General features: G+C 41.3%; 1 protein-coding gene across 1 annotated transcript in view; it reads left to right on the forward strand.

The window, feature by feature from the left end:
- The first annotated feature begins 18,682 nt into the window (after nt 1–18,682).
- Nucleotides 18,683–25,188, forward strand: part of APC (APC regulator of WNT signaling pathway) — an 88,924-nt gene continuing 82,418 nt past the window's right edge. The window contains exon 1 of the mRNA XM_032205581.1: nt 18,683–18,712. The gene's annotated coding sequence lies outside the window, so the exon portion shown is untranslated. The remainder of the gene's footprint in view (nt 18,713–25,188) is intronic.

Below are 25,188 nucleotides of genomic sequence, written 5' to 3' on the forward strand. Positions count from 1 at the left end.
CCCACTGAGTGTATTCAGGTTGCTCATATCACAAATGTGGCTCTGAGAGTTCCACAGATGGATTCAGTCCCCATCCAGTTCCCTTTATCTGCAGGCATGTAGACGCAGGTGGAAGCATTCACTTGTCAGAGTTTGGTCTTTTTCCTTCAACAGTCTTCCACCCCAGCCCACAGATGAGGCTGGCTGCAGAGGCAGAAGCAGATTGATTTGGGCAAGAAGTGAAGGAAGCACCCCGGCTTTTATGCTGATGCCACCTATCTTGGCTGCTCCTATCTCCAGATTCCTTTAGTCAAAGTCAAAGGGAGACTCAAGCATGGTAGGCCTGTGAAACAAGTGGGTCTGAACTCATCCCTTACATTCATACCCTCCTCCAGTGCTCCTTCATTGGAAAAGTAAGGCTATAGATAAAGCCAAACCAAACTGAACCGATTAAACCAAAAGGCTTCAGTCCGTTTTCACATCTCTTCAATTTCTATCTCCTTTGTAAGCAAAGGTTGCTATATGGTATTCACTTGACACTAGAGAGGGCTAGACAAATCCTTAGACTTAGTAGCCCTGAAAATTGTTATTTACAGTTTGCATTTGGATGTATCGAAGATAAAGATTTTTATGGCGGGTAATTCAGCCCTCTGCTTACTATGGATAGTGTGGCCAGCAAACCTTGCTTTGCAATCACCCTCTCTGCAGTTGTATAATGTTACCAGTTTGGATACTTTCTCTGAATGGTAGCATTCAAAGAAGATTCTCAGTTATGTATTTATGCTTATTAGAGTCATTCAGCACAAAAGGAGGTGTACAGAAACTGGAGAAGGTAAGGGGCAATGTTTAAGGGCATATTTTCCTTGTAAAATGTATGCAGATGACAAGCCATTACAAAAGAACCGAATGGCAACATACACTGAGCAGGAGGTGTGTACCTGAGGAAAAGACGTCAGGCAATATGCATGTGTCCATGCTGCACTAGCACAGCAACCAGCCACAACCCAGAAAGTACAGCTTTGCTTGCAGTGATTTTCTCAAAAACAACCAAGTCCCCTTAGGCAATACAACGTACTGGAAAATAACATTGATGCAACCTACCTGATGGTCATGGAAAATTAAAACACCAGAGTTCCCTTTGTTTGAAAAAAGTGACCTGCTTTTTAAAGGATATATCATATGCCCAAGACTCCCTACATTTTACACACATTGTGTTGTCTCTTCCCCACTGGTACCCAGGAACAGTTACTGTGACTGGAGAATGGCAGAAGCACAGTTTTCTTCATTGTGCAGCCTCTACGGTCTTTGTGGTTTATCTCAGCACTGTCAGCACCCCCAGCTGTGTATAAAACACACCTTTTCTTGTGATCTTCATCTTGAACTCTCTGAAATTAGCACTCATCCTGATCTGGTAAATTCACTATATACAAAATGGCTTGTGAATAGCCCAACAGACATCTAATTGCAGTCTTAAAGATTTCAAAAGAGATCAGTGAAAAGGTAACAACTACCATTTTCATTCTGCTTCGAATTCTTTAGCAGCATTGGTAACTGCACAGAAACACCTGGGGATGTCTATTTTTAGAAGAGAAATAAAGAATGCATAGAAACAGAATTGTTAGTCTCTCTGCTTAGCACACACACACAAACACAGGAAAGAAGGAAAAATATATTATTTACCCTGTACATTTCATCAATTATTTTGAAATAACAACAAAACAATTAATTTTAAATAAATTCATAGATTTCTGACCAGTCTGAATTTTCACAAGAAGGGCATATGAAGATTAGGTCTGCTTGGCCTCTTTAATTTAGTCTGCAAGAAAATACTAGACCATAATAGTATAATGTACAAGTTCTTGGGATCAAATGCAGTGAAATACACTGCATTATTCAAACGACTAGGCGTTAATGAAGGGTGTGTGTATTGTTCCTCTTTGTAGACAGGAGAAGACTTTCTTCCAAACATTTCATTTCTGAGACAGAAAACATCTTTGTTAGAATATATATGCATGCGCATATGCACCATATGCTTTGAAAATGATTTTTTTTGCTTGTTAGATAGTTCAATTTTTGATCAAAGATGACTTTATAAGGTGTTAGATGGTACGATTTCATTTGAAAGCAAGTATTTATTTTATCCCACCTTCTTCTTTTCCTTACACAACAAATAGTATGTGGTACAACAGCCTTTCACTAGAAGCAGGTGTACTTCTACACCCTTTAAAAGGTAAGTTTACCTCTCCAAGTAAAAGTGGGTGAACTGTTTGGCATGAAGGGGTGTTTTCTCACACTGAACCCTGAAAGAAAATGCGATGTTCTTCACAGGCAGCCTATTAGTCCTGACCAAGAGAGATTTACGAGTTAGTGATCCACATAACAGTTCTCCTGAGTAGGTACAGGACAGTGCTGTACTGCCCATGCAGCAAGGTCTTCAGACATGTGCTGTGCTGCAGAAAAACCTCAGTCACAGGATAACCTCCGCCACCAAACTGCAACAGAGGTGCCTGCAGGGCCTCATGGCCTTGCCTCCATCTAAAAAAGCAGCAAGAATTTCTCATGAGAACATCCCCTAGGAATAGAGTTGTTTCCTTGTGAGGAAATTATAAAATAGATTGAATGACCAAAAGGAAAGTTTATCTTCCAAAGCAGACAGTATCTGCTCTGCATGATGTGCTGCAGGAAAATCCATCCGGGCTGCAAACAATGCTGCTTAAATACAGGGTGCCAAGTACCTGAAGGGACATTAAGATTTACTCACTATCTATATTCTTTTTCTATATTCTTTTTCTAATTCTGGTTTATTACAGCAGCTATCTTATCAAGCCATTTGCTGTTGGGCCCTTCTTGCTGAGACAGAGAAAGAGCGCCCTATCTGACCCCAGTACAGAACAGGCAGGTATCTGGCATGAGGAGACAGGAATGCCTAGTGCAGGTTTTCTTCTGCATTTGATTCTTTCCAAATCCTGTCTGAATCAGAAAATTTGTACATATTTGCCATCGCCAGCAAATTAGACTAGGATAGCTTCAAGTACAGACCTCAAAATAAATGATAATTCTTGATACTTTCATGCAAGTTTATAATTAATAATCCATAAGCTGTAATCATACAAATGCTTACCTAAGATTTCGCACAGATTTTTTTTTTTTTTTAATGAAATAACCTTATGTAAATGTTCAAATATTTCAATGACTGAGGTCTGAATTTCTTGCAATACCATATATTTGACAGTTGAATTAAGGCAAATCTGCTGACTTCCCTGTCTTGTGTCTTTGTTTCCTTATACATAATATCAGTGGAGCAGAGCAGATTTCTGCAAACATGGTGAGTAATCAGAGAAAATTAGAAATACATAATGGAGTATCTGAGAAGAGAGAAAGATGGTGGAGACACAGTAATATAAGCATATTTACAGTCAGAGACTTTCTTAAGTCCATCCTTTTGTTAGTCAAAGTGTAAGATATTGGTGTAAATATTCCTTCTTAAATTTGATGAAAACATGAGGGTATGGATATTGAGCACTGTTATTTTTGGATCAACAGTCAACCAGATTTGCAAAAAGTAAGCTTGGAGACAAATATTTTCAAGGTGTTAAAATAAAGTCTCCACTCAGGCCTCTTTCTATTATTTATCATTATTTGATAGTGTTACTAATTCTTTGTTCTTTGCTTTAATTCAGTGTTCTGTCTTGAGAACTCACAGAAATTCAGGCTGGTTTTCAACAAAGTGGTACATCACGAGACATTTTGAATAATATATGATAATGGATTCATTTCAGGAATTGGCAGAATTCCTTACAACCATAGTAAGACTGATTGAATAGTATTTCCAGAAATTATATACATTTTGAGAATTCTGAACATATAAAATGCTAGATATAATTACCAAATTGCTATACACAGATCATTTTAAAACTGTTAAGTGAATTTTTCAGGTGAGGTTTTGCATATGTCAAAACTGAGGGCATACATGTAGTTACTTGCCCACCCTTCACATTGGTCATACATAATCTACATATTCTGGTTATTTGCTTAAGTGTCCTGTAGTGGTTACCCAGATACAGGCAAGAAGACTGGTAAGATTGTCCTCCTGTACTGTTCTGTCCTTCCTTATTTTCTCCGGCTAATAAACCGCATGAGAAGTAAACTACAGATTTATTTTTTTTTTATGGAGTATTTATAGTTCAGACAGTTAGATTATTTGATGAAAATGCATCCAGGAGAGAATGTGTACAGGAGGAAACATCTCTATTAAGATGCAAACTCTGCAGTGAAAGTATTTAAGAATCATGTAGCAGCTGTGACAGTGCCAGACGTAATTAAACTAAGGATCTAAAAATAAAAAAGTTCATGGTGATGCATCCCATAGTTGATTTTCCTTCCAGCTGGTAATTATGCAAATTAATCCTAATAATTGCTACTTAGACTGGAATCTTCCTATTACATACTCATAGCAATAACAAAGATTCAAACAACCTGTGTTTTGCTTCTGCAAAGGTTTCCATATACAGTTAAGCTTCAGACAATGTGGGCTTCGGCTTCTGTACGGGTTTTGTAATGATGTTATGAACTAGATGATGCCAAGGATGTCAAGTGCCAGCTGCTAGGGAAGGCAGAAAAGTCACTTCTCTTGCTCGTATTACCTCTGTGGGTTAGCAGTCTCTTGGCTTCCTTTTGTTTGACACATTCAAAAGCTTCATTGAAGGTAGGGGAGGCTGTGCTTGCCCTATAGTTTGTAGTGTGCAAAGGTAGAGGTATATCAGTTAATATTTTGGAGTTACTTTTCATAGGACTTTAAGATATAATCACAGAGAGCTATAAAACCTGTTTTTACCAAAACAGTTTCACACTGAATACTGCTTCTGCGTCACCTGTAAATAGCAATCCTAATATTATAGTTAGATCTAAGGTCATTCTTTTTCTTTTTTTTTCTTTTTTTTTTCTTTTTTTTTCTTTTCTTTTCTTTTCTTTTCTTTTCTTTTCTTTTCTTTTCTTTTCTTTTTTTTTATTTTTTTTTTTTTTCTTTTATTTTTTTTTTTTTTTTTTTTTTTTTTTTTCTCCTTTTTTTTCACCTGCTTAAGAAAATCTATGTTTTCTGGGTCTGAAAATACATATACATCATACTAGTCAGGAGATGAAAAATATTCAGAATGTGATTATTCAGATTTTGTGCTAAAAAACTAAAATTGACCAGGAATAGAAATCTCAGATTAGTATTCTTTGGAAAACTTGTCTGAGATGTCAATACTAAACTATGTTTGAGCAAAGTTGTTTCAACACTTTGAAAGTTACAAATATTTAAATTCAGAAGTTTCACACAAGCACATTCACGTTTTTAAATGGACTTGAAGTTTATACTTATTAACTGTGCTCTATCAAATAAGTACATAGAAGGGTAACTTCTACAATATTTCTTTTCAGAAACCTACTAATACGCAGTTATACTTGGTCTATCGAGTACTGCAGAATTTGGTTCCATAGCTTCCTTAGATTTTACAAACATTCAACATTTTTTCTCTTCTTTTCAATGGCAATGATCTTGGAAAGAAGTTGGTTTTGTTTGTTTGTTTGTTTGTTTTATATTTTCATATTTACAGATGGAAGATCCCCCTCCCAATGATAATTATTTTCAAAATTAGTCAATATATGAAAAGTGATTAATACTTTCAAAGAGGTAGCCAATCTCTTTTAATTATCAGTGTTTTCATCAGCACAGGCATGTCTGTGCTTCACTACAAGAATATTTCTCAATATATTATATGATTCATTTGTACCCAACTTATGTTGAACTTGTCTGAGAGAGTCAAGTTTATCAAAATACAAAAGGGGACAAAAGGGAGAGAAAAGTAAACCCTTCCTCACAGTTAATGTGTGCAAGACTGTGCCTTAAATACAAGTGCTAGTAGAACACGTAAAGGAGAAAGACAAAAGGAACAGTATCAGATCACCAGGACAGATTGGCATTCACACAAGTGCTCTAAAGAAACTGAAGGATATTGCTTTGTGACTAATTGCAAAATCTCTTTTTAACAAACCAAGTATCAGAGAACTGCAAAATGGCCATTATGACACTGACTTTTTAAAAAGCTCACAAGGGAGATGCAGAAGAGAAACTACATAACAGTAAGCCTGACTTCTGCTTTGAGGAAGTTGCTGGAAGCCATCACAATAAGTAAAACTGATGGGAGAATGGATAAATTATTTAGACTGGGGAAAAATCAGCATGGTTATTGTGTGACTTCTCTTGACACATGAATCCATTGTCATTCTTTGAAGGAATTAGCAATTGTTCATCAGAAAGGTCCTGCTGATTCAGTCTATCTTGACTTCCGAACTATATCACTATGTATCATCCACACTTACCCTACAGTTGTAGTGCCTCTGTCTCAAAATGTATAGAGTAAAACTTGAAGATGTACACAGATAATTATCAAAGTTTTGGCACATCTTCCATATTAGGACTGCTAGCTCAATTAGGATAGTTCATCCTGGAAAATAAATAAATAAATAAATAAATAAATAAATAAATAAATAATATATATCATAGAATCATAGAATACCCTGAGTTGGAAGGGACCCTTAAGGATCATCAAGTCCAACTCTTGGCACTGCACAGGTCTACCCAAAAGTTCAGACCATGTGACTAAGTGCACAGTCCAATCTCTTCTTAAATTCAGACAGGCTCGGTGCAGTGACCACTTCCCTGGGGAGCCTGTTCTAGTGTGCAACCACCCTCTCTGTGAAGAACCCCCTCCTGACATCAAGCCTAAATTTCCCCTGCCTCAGCTTAACCCCGTTCCCGCGGGTCCTGTCACTGGTGTTAATGGAGAAAAGGTCTCCTGCCTCTCGACACCCCCTTACGAGGAAGTTGTAGACTGTGAAGAGGTCTCCCCTCAGCCTCCTCTTCTCCAGGCTGAACAGGCCCAGTGACCTCAGCCGTTCTTCGTACGTCTTCCCCTCCAGGCCTTTCACCATCTTCGTAGCCCTCCTCTGGACACTCTCCAACAGTTTCATGTCCTTTTCATACTGTGGTGCCCAGAACTGCACACAGTACTCGAGGTGAGGCCGCACCAGCGCAGAGTAGAGCGGGACAATCACCTCCCTTGACCTACTAGCGATGCCGTGCTTGATGCAGCCCAGGACACGGTTGGCCCTCCTGGCTGCCAGGGCACACTGCTGGCTCATATTCAACTTGCTGTCTACCACGACCCCCAGATCCCTCTCTTCTAGGCTGCTCTCCAGCGTCTCATCGCCCAGTCTGTACGTGCAGCCAGGGTTTCCCCGTCCCAGGTGCAGGACCCGGCACTTGCTCTTATTGAACTTCATGCGGTTGGTGATCGCCCAGCTCTCCAACCTATCCAGATCCCTCTGCAAGGCCTTTCCACCCTCAATCGAGTCCACAACTCCTCCAAGTTTGGTGTCATCAGCAAACTTGCTCAAAATACCCTCTATTCTTACGTCCAGATTGTTTATAAAAATATTGAAAAGTACCGGCCCTAAAATGGAGCCTTGAGGGACCCCACTGGTGACCGCCCGCCAGCCTGACGCAGCCCCGTTTACCATAACCCTTTGGGCCCTGCCCGTTAGCCAATTGCTCACCCAATATATGACTGACAGGACATTTCATAGAAGAGAGGGTTAATGCAGAAGAGTTCCTTACTATCTCTCTTAAGATGTGAACAGAGGGACTTCTAAAACCAGCAGTGTTATTGGTGGTAGTAGTATAAAACTACCATTCAGAACAAACAGAACAATGTATTCATCATACGCTGTGTAACTAAGCCAAACTGCATTCTTAAATTTTTAGCAAGTATGGGTCACTGACTGATTCTAGATTCCTCTGAAAAAAATATCCTGATTGCATTGAGCAAACTTGCTTCACAGTATATGTATGCAAAGGGAATTAATGAAGATTGCACTGGCAACCTTCAGATTTCTAAATATTTAAGAGCTTAACTTTGCAAATAATCTTTTTAAGGTAGTCTCTACCATAGGCCTAATAGCTCTGCCATTCTGTGAGGTGGTACATATTGACCCAGATATGATGGCAAAGGGCAGTACTGTGGTACATAAGAAACATACATCTGTGTCCAACACTCCTGCAGCGTCCAAACACAGTTTTTGTCATCCGCAGAACTGATCCATTTGTAACTTTCATTATGCATGAAAGCTTCTGTCAGCTGAACTGCTGCTGGAATTTGAATTGATCCAGCAGTACATGGGAGCCAGCACTGCCTCAGAACGTCTACATTGTATTAGCACCTGTGAGTGTGGAAATATTATGAAGATAATTTTGTGATCTACTTAACCAGCATGTCTGAACAGCTTTGTTTGTCAAGTAACCCGCTGATTAATAAGAAATAGTACGGTAGCTGCTTAGAATTATGTATTTATAGAATGATGACTAAAACTCTTCAAGTTTATCTTCTATAAAACACATGGAAGTGGGACATTAAAACTATACATTCTTTCTTTCTTAGTGGAGCTTAAATATTCTGTCTTCAGAGTATAAAAACGTCTAATATTTTACTCTTAAAATAGGAGTAGGATGCATGGTCCTAGCAACATACTGGGAATTTTTAAGGTTATCATGGGTGCTTCTCATTGCCTGCCATGAGGACTTTCCCATAATGATGAAATCAGTAACAGAGATATCTACCATGTATCTCCAGCAAAAGACATCTCTTATTTTTCCTTAGGAAACTGCTGACTCAGCTGGTTTCTATTGCACAAGAATCATGATTAACATGTGGTTCATCCCATAGGTGCTGGCATGATTATTTGGGCATGGCCTAACATAAAACTGTTTTTTTTTCCCCTAACTTTTCCTAAATTCCTACCATTTATCTATTCTTAAGTAAATGAAACAAGTAAATGAAGGAAGTTTTGCTGCTACACATAACCAAGCTTTCCAGAAGCATCTCGATTTTCTGTATTTTTCTCAAAATTTGGCACTTATATCAGTCATGTGGCTACACTCATGGGGTTTTTAATTTAGGCAGTTTTCAAAGATTCTTACAGAATACTATGTGGATAAAAAGACCACGTTGTCTTGAAATTTGCATTGAGCATTCAGATATTGCCACCACCAGTGAACTATGATGACAGACTTTTAGGAAGAAAGAAAACCTAGAGTAGAGAAGATAAAGACTGTAGCCATTTGATCTTGCTGCTACCAACACACTAGTTTAAACAGAGTTATGCCTGACTTTCCCTGTGGTTTGTTTTGTCATTGCTGTTGTTTTTTCAGGAAAACAATGAAATGTCAGAATTTCTAAATTTACATCCTTTACATGAAATCATCTATTTGTGTTGATGCTTACATAACTTGCTAAAATGTGTTAAAAAAATGTTTTTGCATTATTTGCTTTATTGTATTATTGTATTATACTTTATTGTGTACTGATATATGAGACAAGATTTGTACATTTTCATTTAAGAATGTAAAAGCTAGACACTTAGTCTAAGTCAGTACCCCTGGATTCAATTTATAATCAGCAGGAGAACACAGTTAACTCTAAAGGGTGAGTTATCTTAAGTATCTAAAGTAAGTTAGCTACAGTTAGAGAGGAGGGTGTCTTTCTCAGGTGACAAGGACACGAGGAAACAGCCTCCAGTTGTGCCAGGCAAAGTTTTTATTGGTCATCAGGAAGAATTTCTTCATGCAGAGGGTGGTCAGTCTTTGGAAGGGGCTGCTCAGGCCCAGGTGGCATCCCCATCCCTGGGAAGTATTCAAGAAACATGTGGATGTGGCACCATGGGACATGGTTTAGTGGTGAGATTCAGTAGGTCAGGGTGATGTTTGGATTTGATGTTGATGTTTTTTTCCAAACTAGATGTTTCTACAACTCTCTGTGATTCTATGAATTGCCTCAAGCACTATCTTCAATGTGACTTCAGATGCCTGAGATGAATCTTACAGTGTCCAAAATCATGTCCTTTCCAAAAAGCACACCATATTTTTCTGCTATATTTACTCAAATTTCACAGAAATTAAGGTTAATATGGAATTAATTATTATCGTTTGTACTGGAGTACAAGCATGCTGAAATGAAACATGAAGACTTTCATATATAATGTTGTATTCTGGAAAATACTGAAATGTACTGCTCCACTCCCCTTCTACAATCCTTACAGTTTCTAGCATTTTCACTCCTAGAAAATGTTGCAGATGTCATCAGTGTTTGTTTATTCCAGATAACAACCAGTTGAGAAGAAAAGTATGAGTAAAGTTGCTTTCCTGATAAAGAATTTTCTCAAGTCATATCTGAGCATGAGAAAAACTTGGGGAAGACAATATAAATTTCACTCATTAGGAAAAATCCATAAAAATCTGTTTTTTAACAACATTACTTCTGTTGGGCCTAGGGCTCAATTTTAATCCATTCTATTCTTGCTGCTTGCGGTAATAAGTTACTCCTGTACTCAGAACAGTAGTGACAGATTTTAAGCTGACTATATCTTTTCTAGTTTTGGAAATTAGCACTTCAGCAATATGAAAAATTCATATGCCTGTATTTTATGAGTACGAGTTTTAGTATCTTTACTCTGCAAACTGTTTACCACTACTATTTGTTCTGTGTTGAAATATCAGCAAGCTGACAGCTGCCAGTCTTAATTCATAACACAATTTTTGTTAATATGCTTATAATACCTTGGGGTACAATGTGTAATTCTTTTCTTGGTCATGGGCAAGTTTTAGATGTAAAGATTCTAATTTCCTTCAATATTCTGTCACTCGTGTCCCAATTTTTGGTAGCTGTGTTAGTTTAGTTTTAACTAAAACTTTCCAAAAAATCTTCCTTTTCCCACCCATTAAGATACTAGCTTCTTTGCTCTTTTTAGATCTTTTGAACAATCCAAGAGGGAAGTTTCTGATACTTGCATTCTAACTCTTGTCTCCTTGCCTATTATAGTTGCCTATTCTTACTGTAAAGCAAGTACTATTTCAAAATCTTCTAGGCTTACAAACTTCAGTACGTCAGGCACATGAACTGAATTTGGACTTTAGGAGCTCTCTGCCCTTTCTATCTCTCAAGGTTAATAACAGTGTTAAGTATGCAAACATCTGACTTTCACAAAAAAAAAAAAAAAAAAAAGTCTTTTAGAAAGCTGAAGATTTGAAGATTTAGGGTGCAAGTCCAGACCTCTTCTGATGTCTGGACTTGAGCATGACTCAAAGTGACTCATTCTCTGGACTAAACTCAAAGCCATTTTTCATAAATATTCAAGACCCTCATCTTTCATATTCTTTCCCGCCTCACTTCTAGCACAGGAAACTTGGATATATTCCATGCAGCTATCACTTTCCTTCAAACTGACAGGATAAAATTAATGCTATGATACTAAAAATTATGTAGCTTTAAGAGGTAGGACGTCTCCATTGGTTCAGTGGTAGGACGTCTCTATTTTTAATCCTGTAACCCTGAGATGGGATTTCATTTCTGGCACTACTATGTAGAGGTTTTTTTTGTTCCCTTTGGTTTCCCTTAAAAGTGTAAACCTAATTGTGAACCAGACAATCCACCAACAATTCTTAACATGCTTCATTGCTCCAGGTTCTCTGATCTCATTAACTGATGGATCGATATTTAACCAAATGAAAAATTATATCCGAAAAACAGCCTTTACAGTTTTAAACACACCTTTAGGATTCTGGGGTTACAGAATATCCAAGTTTAGTACTATTTCTGCTGAAAATCATTCTTTTTTTCCCCTTTAGTTACACTTTGGAACACTAGGCATATAGTACTATGGGTTCTTGCTTTCACATTTCTTTTTATTGACTGCAGCTACCTCTAGCTATGGCTGTATAGCAGAAGACTAAGTATGTTATGAGTGACATCTTAATACTGGACTATTAATTACTTTAACAAAACATAAAAAAGGGGAAGTTCTCTTTGTTAAGGTTCATTTGACTTTGCAATGGCAATCCTTAAATAAACAAGGATCTGTGAAACCACTGTCTGAATGGTTCTCGCTGAAGTTTTGCTTATCGAAGGTCCTCAGGGTTGGACTGCATTCTGAAAGGTAAATATTGCATCAAGATGTAGTTTGAATCTACAATGCTGCACACTACCAATTGTGAGAAATTATTTTCTTTTCAGAGTGGTGAGAATGCCATCCTGTTTAGTAATATAGTTAGCATAAATAATTTATTTTTCATGCATGTACTTCAGACATAACAGTAGAAAGGCTGTTCACAACAATCTCTAGAAACAATCTTGGAAAAGAACTTCTGATAGTATTCCATCCTATAACAAACATCTGAAGATACGGAGCAACAGATAGAGGACTTTTCTTGGTGTGTACATTTCCCTTGGAACAGGCTATAACTTTTTGGAACGTTATTTCCAGTAAGACCATCTTGTCCATTTGTCAACCTACCGAATTAGCACCACTGTATTTTTCTGCCTTCCTGTTAGGTTTTTAGGTCTTTCTGGGATCACAGAATCACAGAATTTCTAGGTTGGAAGAGACCTCAAGATCATCGAGTCCAACCTCTGACCTAACGCTAGCAGTCCCCACTAAACCATATCCCTAAGCTCTACATCTAAACATCTTTTAAAGACTTCCAGGGATGGTGACTCCACCACTCCCATGGGCTGCCTGTTCCAATGTCTAACAACCCTTTCGGTAAAGAAGTTTTTCCTCATAGCCAATCTAAACCTCCCCTGGCACAACTTAAGCCCATTCCCCCTCGTCCTGTCACCAGGCACGTGGGAGAACAGGCCAACCCCCACCTCGCTACAGCCTCCCTTGAGGTACCTATAGAGAGCGATAAGGTCGCCCCTGAGCCTCCTCTTCTCCAGGCTGAACAAGCCCAGCTCCCTCAGCCGCTCCTCGTAGGACTTGTTCTCCAGGCCCCTCACCAGCTTCGTCGCCCTTCTCTGCTCAAGCACCTCGATGTCCTTCTTGTAGCGAGGGGCCCAAAACTGAACACAGTACTCGAGGTGCGGCCTCACCAGAGCCGAGTACAGGGGGACGATCACCTCCCTAGCCCTGCTGGTCACACTGTTCCTCATACAAGCCAGGATGCCGTTGGCCTTCTTGGCCACCTGAGCACACTGCTGGCTCATATTCAGCCGACTATCAACCATCACTCCCAGGTCCTTCTCTGCCTGGCAGCTCTCCAACCATTCCTCTCCCAGCCTGTGGCTCTGCTTGGGGTTATTGCGCCCCAGGTGCAGGACCCAGCACTTGGCCTTGTTGAACTTCATGCAGTTGACCTCAGCCCATCGGTGCAGCCTATCCAGATCCTCCTGCAGAGCTTTCCTACCCTCAAGCAGATCGACACACGCACCTAACTTGGTGTCATCTGCGAACTTACTGAGGGTGCACTCGATGCCCTCGTCCAGATCATCGATGAAGATATTAAAGAGGACCGGCCCCAGCACCGAGCCCTGGGGGACGCCACTAGTGACTGGCCTCCAACTGGACTTGGCTCCATTCACCACGACTCTTTGGGCCCGGCTATCCAGCCAGTTTCTAACCCAACGAAGCGTGCGCCAGTCCAAGCTAAGAGCAGCCAGTTTCTTGAGGAGAATGCTGTGGGAGACGGTGTCAAAAGCCTTGCTGAAGTCAAGGTAGACCACATCCACAGCCTTTCCCTCGTCCACCCAGCACGTCACTTTGTCATAGAAGGAGATCAGGTTCGTCAAGCAGGACCTGATGGATGATGGATGTCATCTTATGTTTGCTGAAAGTGACCTGCGTACCTGTGAAACAATGCAATGGAACACTAGAATGATCATCACAGAAAAGTGCTCTGAAAAACAAAACTATAAATAGTAACAGCCCTCAGAAGGGTGACTGGCCAGCAGTCTGAAAAGACAAGAAAGCAGACTATTTCAAAAGCTGTGTTAAGAAACATGATGTAGTTCATTACTCTTCTGTTACAGCAGTATATGAGTTACCCTTTTCAGTGGACTCCCTAGCAGGCACAAAGGCAAATCCTGTGTTTGCTTCTGGAAATGGTAGATGTAGCAGCACAGGGAGGAATGGGAGGGAGAGGAAAGGTCATCGCTAGGGCATAGCTGATTTCTAATAGCATATGCTTCCTTATGGCACAATTTAGAGCAGCTACAGACAGATCTCTTGAGAATCATCACTAGTTAATATTTTTCCCACTCTTCTTATTTCTTTATCCTGTATACGGCAGGTTAGCTCCGCAGTTTCATACAGTGACTTGCTCTCCCTTTCATGAAGGCAGATGGTGTGTAAGGCAAAGTTTACTTCTTCACAAGCAGTACAGCAGGTGTTCAGCCACAGGGGCCAGGGAGGAGCTATAGCTGCAAAAGCACTGCAGCTGCTACTCGAAATGCCCTCAGCGTGCCTCCAAGCTGGTCAGGTTCACGCTGCTAGGACAGATACTCTCCCTACATTTTTCCTGGAGAACAGGAAAATCAGGAGATAGTCCTGATTGCAGTATTTCTCCACAATAATCACAAGATGCAGCTAGCTCATAGTCAAGTGAACAAATGAAATATGTGCAACATATTCACCCACAGGGCCTTAAGGAACCAAGGAATTGCAAACGGTATATGACCACTGCTGTTGCCTCATTTTCTTAAATGTGCTTTTGTTTAGTTTGTTTATGATTTTTTCTCCTTTACAATTTCTTCAACAGAGACATTTTTGGAAATACTGAATAAGAAATTAAAAAGAATTGCTACCTCATACCTTCTGTTTTCAGTATTCTTGAGCGAGATGCAGTGTAAGTTAAATTTGATTTCAGCATTAGTTGCTTTAATTGTTGCAACTCTCCACCTAACACACAATCTAAATTTATTTGAAGACAGACTCTCATCAACTGGATTCAAGAAATTTCAAAAGTCTATCTCCATATATAAAGAAGAGACATTTAACACTGTTTTTATTCAGACTGCCACACAGCTGAATGTCCTTTGATTTATCCCGAACTCCTTAAAATACTAATGTATGGTGATTCTCATCCTTTAGGTTCTTGGCAATATGTTAGGAAAAGTAAAAGGGGCTGAATTTATAGAAAAATTTACCAAGAACTACTGTCTTTCAAAAAGCCATGAGCAGCGTGACACATCATATGATTTTGGACAATATACAATTTAGAACTGCTAATATTAGTTTACTTATCTAATTTTCATTATATTTATCAAGCTCATATCAGATTACATGTACATTTAGCTATTCACAGTTTTACGGCCCCTGAAACAGAGCAGGGACAATCAGGTCACAGCAATGACAGAAATGGCTAAAACTAAAAATTATATTCAAATGACAGGAAAATTTCATTACTAGAAAAAGCAATACAAACAATATTAAAACTCAAATTAATCAGCTATTTATCAATACATACTAGATTTCCTAAGTATCTGGTTGATACTCAAAGACACTTTTAGTTTAATACTTGGTTGTGACAGACTCTGTGCAAGAGGAATGTGAAAGGGCTTGGAAAGGCAGTTCCTCTGAACCTAAATAAATGGCAGAGCTTGTCCAGGCCCAAATGAGAACAGAAAGCTATAAAACATTCCAGATCAAATCTAAAACTGAAATGAAGAAGGATTAAAAAGAATTTGAAGAGTGTCTTGCAAATGATGCTCAGACCTCAGGAAAAAGGTCATTATACACATCAAAAGTAGTAATGAACAGGGTGAGACTGCCCAATGACAAAAGTATTAAAAGGGGGGCTCAGAGATGGTGATGCTAGCACAGATAAGCTCAAAGAGCTGTCTGTGTCAGGTAGGGGAACACCAGGCCCACACCTGCTTCATTTCATGTTGGAAATGAGGAGACATTTCTTCTCAGAAAGAGCGGTCGGGCATTGGGACAGGTTGCCCAGGGAAATGGTAGCATCAGTGTCTCTGGGGGTGTTCAAGGAAAGGTTGGACCTGGTGCTTGGGGACATGGTTTAGGGGGTGACATTGGTGGTACAGGAATGATTAGACCAGATGATCTTGGAGGTCTTTTCCAACCTTCATGTTTCTATGATTCTATGTTGCACTGATCAGAGGCTAGAGCCTGAGCTGGAACACGTCATGTGGAACATGTGGAACAAGGTAGATAAGGCTGCAATCTGCTAGGTCCTGCATTTTTGCCACCTAACCTTACCCATAAAAGTGGCCTAAAAGAAAGCTGGAGAGGGACTCTATCAGGGAGTGTAGCCATGTAACCAGGAATAATGGCTTTGAACAAATGGAGGGGAGGTTTAGATCAGATGTGACGTGAGGAAGAAATTCTTCACTCACAGCACAAAGTGCACATGGGAATTAACGCTGAAGATACACCTTGCTTCCATTCTTTTCTGCAAAGAACAGAATGAAATTACCTAATAAACAGTGTTAAAAAATAAACCCAGGGCACAGGACAGGAGGTGCAGGGCAGTCCCTGTCACCAAGGGGCCGCTTTTCTCTCTGCCAAGCCAAATGGCCTGGGGAAGCCAGCTTCAGAAAAGGGGCCCTCAGCCCCCTCAACCCTCCTCCTTCTTCCACCTGAAGGCATCTTCCAGGCTGCTCCTAACACAGCCACCCAAATTTGGCCACGCATGGGCCACTCCATCACAGAGGCTTGCTGCGGTCATGGTATCCACCACTGCCCCACCTTTGCCACGGGCCCTATAAAAGCAGACCCCTGCGGCTGGCCCACCATTTGCTGAGCTTCCAGGCACTCTGACAGCCAGATTGCGTGGCAGGAAGAAGTGCAGGAGCAGCAAGGCGAGCGGCAGGCCTCCTCGGTGTGGGCGGACAGTGATGCAGTCCAAGGAAGCACTGCGCAGGAATGCACCTAGCGAGAAGGAGACGTGTCATGGGTGGAGGGACAGCACCCAAGGCACAAAAGACAACAGTGCCCACGGGACCTCCGGCATGCAGCCCACAGACACGTACAAGCGGTACCATTGGCACCGCAACGATGTGGGGAACAGGCCAGCCCCTGAGATACCCAGTGACAGGGGGGCTGGGACTCCCGCAGCATGTCTTTGCTCTCTGCCATCAGAAAGCACCAACAGTGTCCAGGAGTGCCCAGCTGGCTCCCTACTCCTCGTCGCAGTGGTCCATTCCAAGCATTAGCTTGGAACCATCAGACTCCATGGACATCCCACAGGCTTACCTGCAAGATGTCCTGGCAATAAACCACTCTGTTGCCGATTCTCAGGGGTTGTGTGAGTGCTTTTTTCCCATCCAGCAGCCCTTGTGCGAGAGGCACCATCCCTTCTGCACAGAGCCTCGAGGAAGAGCACAAGAGAGGATCCAGCTTCTTTGGGCTGCTGCGCTGGGGTGACAGGAGGAGACCCCGAAGGCCACCATGCATTTGTGCAAATAGATTGAGGGGTGAAAATAGTAGTGTGTGAGCTATGATAGGGGGCTAATTTCTTATACGAGGAGTGAGTGTCTATAGCCTAGTAATTGGTAATGACAGGCGTGAAGAAGGCTGAGATACTCAACAACATCTTTGCCTCCATCTGCATTGGCAGATGGGCTCCCCAAGTCTTTCATTTCCCTCAACCCATAGTTGGAGGCTGGGGGAGCAAAGTCCCACACACTCTAAGTGACGAGCAGGTTCGAGACCACCAGATGAATCTAAACAGGTACAGGTCTGCAGGACCCAATGACCCAAGGTCCTGAGGGAACTGGCTGTTGTTCATCTCTCCTCTGGGTACTCTGCCTCTTACTACTTACCATTTTAGCAAGGAAGCTACCGTAGAGAGTACTAGTGAGCCTGCATAAAAGTGGCCTAAAAGAAAGCTGAAAAGGGACTGTATCGGGGAGTGTACAAACGGAACCAGGAATAATGGCTTTGAACAAATAGAGGGGACATTTAGATAAGATGTGATGTGAGGAAGAAATTCTTCACTTGGTTTAGTGTAAGCACTGTTCTGCAACAATTCAGACATCAGTGTGTTACCGACCTTATTCTTATCCTAAATTCAAAGCACAGCACTCTACCAGCTTCTAGGAGGAAAATTACCTCTACCCTAGCCAAAACCAGGACACACCACAGCACATGGTACGGAACACCCCTTTGGCCAGTTGGGGTCACCTGTCCTGCTTCCGTCTCCTCCCAGCTCCTGCTGCAGCCCCAGCCTCCTCGCTGGCAGGGCAGCGTGAGAAGCTGAACAATCCTTTATTCAGTGTTGAGTACTGCTCTGCAACAGTTACAGCAAGTAGGAGACATCTCCTGTGAGAAAGAGCAGCCAGGCACTGGGACGGGCTGCCCAGGGAGGTGGCGGAGTCACCGTCCCTGGGGGTGCTCAAGGAGAGGCTGGACGTGGTGCTTGGGGACACGGTGTAGGGGGTGACACTGGTGGCAGGGGTGTGGTTGGAGCAGACGACCTTGAAGATCTCTTCCAACCTTAACGATTCCACAAGCCCGTTAACAGCCGCCCCCCGCGGCAGGGGACGCCCCCTCCCACCGCCACCGCCACCGCCACCGCCGCCACCACCGCCGCCGCCACAGCCTCGGCGCATGCGCGCGGCCGCCACCGCCTCCTCCTCGGCGGCTGCGCGCTGCCTTCTCCCCCCAGACAAGATGGCGGCGGGGAGGTCCGCGCGGGGAGCCGAGTGAGGCGGGCGGCCGGCAGCCCCCCGCCGCCGAGCAGGGCAGCGGCCGCCCGGCCCCGCGCCCCGTATGCGCGGCCGCCGCCGCTCCGCTCCTCCCTCTCAGCCCCCTGCGGGGTCCCCGGCAGCGGCGGTGGAGGTGGAGGTGGAGCGGTCGTCGGCGGAGCTGCGGGCGGGCGGGGAGAGCGAGGCGGGCGCAGGTGAGTGACCCGGGGCGGGCGGGCGCTGCCCGGCGGGGGGGAGCCCGGCGGGGCTGCCTCAGCCCCGGCCAAGGGTGTTGAGGAGCCCGGCGGCAGCCTGCGAGGCTCGGAGGGCGTCGGTGGAGCTCGAAAGCGGTGGTTGGTGGGGGCTGCTGCTGCTCCGCTGCCTCCCGCCAGCGCGAGGAGTTGGGCGAGGGCTGGGTGTGCACAGGTGTGCCCGGCGGAGCATCGCCCTGCTGGGGTCCCGCCAGCCGGGGCTGCCCCTCGGAGCTGCGAAGGGATCCGGCTCCTCACGGGCTTGGCGTTGGTGTGGATGTCGGGCTCGCCGTGGCACCGAGGAGGAGCGGAGAGGTGAAGGGGCAGCTGTGCCCAGCAGCGTGGCTGGGTGGTGTCCTGTGGCACTGGGAGGATGAGCCTTTTTTGGTGAAGTTGTCGTAGAAACTTTCCAAAACAAACAAAAAAAAAAAAACTAAAAATCTCCACAAGTTGATTTCATGTGCTTCTACCAGTTACAAAATGCACAAGAGGTCGTTTTCCTACGCACCAGTGAAGAAGCACAGGTTTGAGAGCTTTCCTTCAGGAGGTTGAAACCGAATTGATGTGACTGAAGTTTTCTTAAGAATATTGCAAAAGTCGAGTAAGATTTGGTCACTAATTGAAAGGGAAAACAGCTTTTTTCCTCTTCAGGTGCTGTAGTCTTTTAAACTGTGTTTGAAAAACAATGTGTGCTAAATGGTTTCATCCAGTCTTTAAGAAGGCTAACGTGCCTTCCGTGCTAAAGTGAGTGCCATGAGATCATTGTTATGCTTCAGCTTCAACTTCCTCAGTATGTTTCTTTTCCTCTGGTTATGCTGAGGACTATTTATAGGATAGCTCTGCCCTGCAAAAAGACCTTGCAGTCGCAAGTACTTGCTCTCCACTGAAGCATTAGGTTCCTAAACAAATATAAATGTATATAACTTGGTAAAAGGTTTCTATACTAAATGGTATAATGAAAGAAACAACCCAAAACTGTGGTAATCCAAATGGTGATGTACTTGATGTTTTTTTCTTACTTCTGAATGTTACAATACCAAACACTATTGAGCGTATGAATAGGTATTAGGAAATGCAATGAAATGCGTGGTCAAGTACATGAAGTTCAGATACCCAGGCATCTGTTAGACAAAATGTTTGTCGGGTAAACCAACATCACAGTTCCAGTTTCTTAAGAGTACCAGACAGTCATGCCATCAGCAATGTGCTGTGCTACTGGGTGCAGAGAGTTTCAGGTTCTTCATTTAGATCAGTGTTGAAGTGAAATCAATAATTATTGGCCTCAACAAGCATTTTATTTTGCATTTACAGTACAGTGTGAATGCTTTCAAAAATATGTATGCATTTGTGTGTGTATATATTTACTCTCGATGGAGACTTACAGATTTGTAGAACTTTCTTAGGTCTAGATGCCTTTGTTGGTAAGGGAATTATGTCCTATTACCACGTTGAAAACTAAACAGAATAATAATAAAACTTAATCCTACAGTGATCAAGAGGAGATTTTTGATTTAACAAACTTTATTTTGCCTGGACTCTGAAAATTCTTACTTTAAGATTTTTTTTTTTAAAAAGTTTAAGAACTAGTTTGGGCTGTGCTGTAGCAGTTAACTTTTCTTGTTTCAGGTAGTTCAGTAACAAGAAATAGAATTATTCACGTAGGTGTTACATTTGCTTTTTGAAATTTTGTATGGTTGCAAGTTGTGAAACATTCTCCACTGCATTGTTAACTTGGACAGTAGAAAGCAGCGTATCCTTTCTCTGCATAAAATTACAGTGTTTTCACAATATCATTTTAGTAACTTGTATGATAGTGACTGAGTGAGCAGTGGGTAAGTTGACTGAAGTTAGGTAGCTAAATGGCTTGGTGAACAAAACGTTCATTACTAACCTTTCATGTCTTTATGAGACTGCCAATAGTACTAATGTTAAAAGAAAAAAAAGTATCATAGGATTGCTTTAAGAGTTTAGCTTTCAATGAAGTCTTAGGTTTAAGTTTAAAAATGCAGCGTGACTGAATGAGTTTGCAAGGACTGTGCTGGGAAATGTACTCCTGTAGTGGTAAATGATTTTTTAATGGATCTTCTAGTAATTTGCTGTTCAAATTTATATTATTTTAGCCATCCACTTATTTCCAGTCTTAGCAAAGTAAAGGCTTTATACTCTAAGCTTTGACCCCCTGATTCCCATACCCACCTTCTAATGATCTGATATTTAATACTGTTGGGGTTTTGATCCTAATTAGCATGAATTACAACTACAGTTATGAGTTTGCTCAGAAACCGTTAAAAGAACTTGTGATGTTGATTTCATAAGTAACTTATATTGTACTCTTCTTAAATGTTGCTTGTTGGGTGATAACCACTCGGTGGAAGTTTGCATTTTTACTACTAGGTATAGCTGGAGAACTCACTGGAAACAACAGAGGTCTATATTCAGTGGGGATGCTGTTTTTCGAAGAAGCTTATGGGAAGGGCAATCTGAATTCACTGCCGTAAATGAATAGGGTTCTGTGGGCATGTTCCTTTGTGTCTTTGTTACTGCTTTAGTATCAGTTATCATTAGTGCAAATGTGAACGCTTTGAGACTGGAGGGGGTCTGTTTTGCCTTTACATTGTGGAGTTTCAGATAGTGAGAAGTAAAATTCAATAAACAAGATTTTTTTTGAATTAATACAATTGTGCTAGCATAGGTTGACTTCTTTATGGAAATGGCAAACTAAATAATTAAAATTTGAGCATGGATAGCATTTTGAGGCGTATTAAGCGTAGTGTTATTCCTTGGGTATGCCTTTAAATCACAAATAAATATAATGTTAATCTTTCAAAGAAAACACCTTGCTTGGTTAGACCTCGTAATTCAGAATAAAAAGAACTAAGGCGTGTGTGAAATAGTGCAATAACGTCTTTCTTGATACCGTGATTTTTTTTTTTTTAAGATAGGAGCTTTTTACTCTTGACGCAAAGCATCACTCAAGGCTTAGTTCATGAGATTGTTTGTGTGAAAGTTGCACACTTTTTCTGGAAATTGGATATCAGTAGAAAGCTTTTTCTTACAGAAGTTGTCACAGTTAATGCTGTCAGCGTTGATTGCTTTAAATAGATTCTGCGAGGTGCTGAGTATCCCAAAACTGAATTTGGCTGTTAACAGATCGGCCTTTCTGTGGTAACTGGCATGTGGGGAGAACTGGAAGGAAACTAGGACTTCTCATTGTTGTCTGACAAGAGTGCAAAGAAATCATGAAAGCATAAATTGTGTGAGTTGGCTCTCCCTTTATTAATGGAAAAAGGTTCTCAGGATCACATGAGCGTTTTCTCTTCTCTAACACCCTTGCTATGGAGATCCTGTATTGCTGCTGTTCTTCCTCTTAAAGGGCTTCAGCTAAAAATCAGTTCAGAGGTATGCAATGCTCTTCTTACACACACATATATATAATGTTATTATTTAAGGTATATGAGTACGTCTAAAAATTCCAGGTTCCCATGTGCAACACAGAAATTCAGTTACTTTATCTACAAATGCCTTCTCTCACTCATTGTTCTCTCACTTTAACCTGAATGAGTCATACATTGTTTTATGACTTGTTCACGCTTTGCAACTATTTTTTGGAGTAAGATATTCAACTTTTTTGATATGTTATAAACTGAAATTCAATTGATCAATGGGAATCATTGCCCTTCAGCCCCTCTGGCTTGTTTTGTTACAGGTTCTGCTGGAGTTTGCATTTGAATTGCAAACTTCCTGTTTCGGTAGTGGAATGACTTCTCAGGCATTTAAATAATTTTATTAGACAGAAAGCATGTCAGGATGGGACTTACAGCTGTCACTGCATACACTGAAATGGATTCCTTCTCCATGTTTTGTTTGCCTCAAGACATGTGATTTCATGTTAAAAAGGAGTATTTTTCCTAATTGATACCAGGGAATGTGGAAAAGGAAATTACAGTATAAATAAAAATATGATGTGGACTGTCTGGTCAAGTGAACAAGAAATGAGGTTCAAACATGGTGGTGAAAATCAGATGTACTCTAATATTAAATGTGTCCATATAGCTTTAGTGGAAGTTACCCGTCAGGTTTGTCTTTGATTTACATTTTGTTTGACAAAAGTATCGTGAACCTCTGGTCACTGACTTTATACCTGGATAAATACAGCAGAGGAGATCTGAATCCAGGTTGGTGCCTTTATTATCCTTGGATAAATAGAGTAATCTTCGGAGTATAGGAACAGGTATTATCCCTGCAGTAAATGGGCAATCTGTGGTATGATAGGACAAAAAATGTTACTGCTTCGGAATTGTTACTAGGAGGCTGCCCAATCCAAGGAGACTTAGGCAGCGTGGTTTTGTGTTGTAATTATTTCCTAGAAGTAGAGGGGTATTAATGAAAACAAGGAAATACATACAGCGCGTAGCCAGCAGAGACTGCTGTTGTTGTGAAGTGTTTCTCATTTGGGGTTTTTACAACTAACCGTTCCCCATAAGCAGTCTTTGTAATAAACCTGTGGCCTTCTCTATTAGAATAGCTGATGGAGTGCTCTTCTCTGTAATTCAGCGACTGTAATGAGGGTTGTCCTGCGCGCTGTAGGTAGCTGTTACAGCACTGTGGGTGTGAAGTTCTTGCTTAGTGTCTTATCTTGCAGCTGATCGCCGTCCTCAGAAGGGATTTGCCAAGCTTGTGCAGTTTGTGAGTAATGTTACTTATGCCAGCTGTGCATGTGTGTGGAGGAAAATATAACAAGAGCTGTTGCTGGTAAAAGCAGTTATGTTGTAGCTAAGAGGATCCGAGGAGTGTGTCGGCAAAGTCACACTGAATAACTGAGGTGGGTGTACAGCTGTACCTGCGTTTCAGGGCTTGTGTTTGGCTTAGTCTCCGCAGACCAAATGGCACAGTTCAACAGCAAATGCTGCTGCTCCTTATAAGAGGACTACAGAATGCAGTGGCTGTTTTCACAGTGTTAGGGAATTTGTGTTAGGGCTTTGTGTTAGGGAATAGGATAACCCCTTTTCATTGGAAGTCCTAGTGTACAGCTAACATTCATGTACATTTGAGGGTGTGTGAGGCATGTCTTGGGAAATAAATTGACCATGTTGGTACCTGCTTACTGGCATTGGAATTTAGTTGTGTAAGAACCAGTCATGTTACTCGTTATCCTAGCAGATACTTTAATGATCAAGGCTAGTAATAATGCGATGCAATGACCACTTCTGTTTTATTTGAATGGTAATGGGAGCATTGAAAAATTCACTTATCAATAATTTAAACGTTAAAAGTGTTTCTGTATTTAAAAAATTCTGGAGTCAAAAATGCCCAATTTCTTTCCTATAATAATGCAATTCGTTCCTCATTGGCTTGAGCCATCCGTGAAGAGGTTGTTAGAAAGCAGAATAGCTTTGTTTAACCTCCAGAGGAGTTACTTGGACCTTCTTCTCCATTACTTTGTGCATGTACTTTGGGATAGTGTAAGGCTCATTGGACTGGGGAACATGACTTAGGTTTTAAGGTGGAGCAAAATAGTTTGATCAAACAAGTTCAGATACTCGCTAAGTTGTTTTATGTGTCTATAGTATCTGAATGAAAATGCTGAGCTCATCAGCTGTTCTTGGTGATGGTAGTGTTGGCATTATAGATTTAAGTTCAGATGTGAGACTTGCAGAGAACTTCCACTTTGCCTCAAGTTGCTGACATCTTCGTGTCTATTTATCTTGGTTTGTGCTAATCAGATTAAATATCTTTTTCTTTTTTTTTTTCAATTAGTTGTTTTCAAAAGACCATGCTAATATCAGATGCATTTGGAAAACATAGTTGAAAACACTTTTTCTAGTTGTGAAGTCTTCTGGCACTGATATTGGTGTTTACCATTCAGTAAAGATTAAATAAATGCAGCTTAGTTAAATTGTAGAATTCTAGCATCTTGTTCTGAAGACCAGCGGTTTAGCAGGCTTTCATTTGTGAAGTTTTTGTGCAACTAAATGCTGAATTCTGGTTTACAAAGCTCTGAAGCATTGTCAGAAGGCTACTTAATGCTTTGCAGAGGCCTAAAGAAGTGGATGACCTTCAAAATATCCTTGCCTGCATAGTTAAAAAAAAAAAGTCTTCACACCAGATGCCAGATTATCTACAGTAGACTTTGTAGTACCATGTTGCAATCTATTTTTTTTTTTTTTTTAATGCCGGTGATTTTATCTTTTTGCTATTCAGTGAAAGCTGCAACTACATAGGAAGGTACTTCATTTTCATAAGAAAGAGAAATCAACATCCATTCTGAAAGAAGTTCATATTCTATCAGTTCTGCTGTCGTCCTCTTCCAGCTTAACGCTTGCCTCGGGAAGGAGTTCTCTCTACCTCGTGTTCAGAGGTTCAAGCAGAAAATTCCCATTTATGATGTGCGAAGCATATAAATCATAAAGGGTGAAGTAGGTGTGATCTTCTCGTATTGT

The sequence above is a fragment of the Aythya fuligula genome, chromosome Z, assembly GCF_009819795.1.
Source record: "Aythya fuligula isolate bAytFul2 chromosome Z, bAytFul2.pri, whole genome shotgun sequence".
Taxonomy (NCBI): Eukaryota; Metazoa; Chordata; class Aves; order Anseriformes; family Anatidae; genus Aythya; species Aythya fuligula.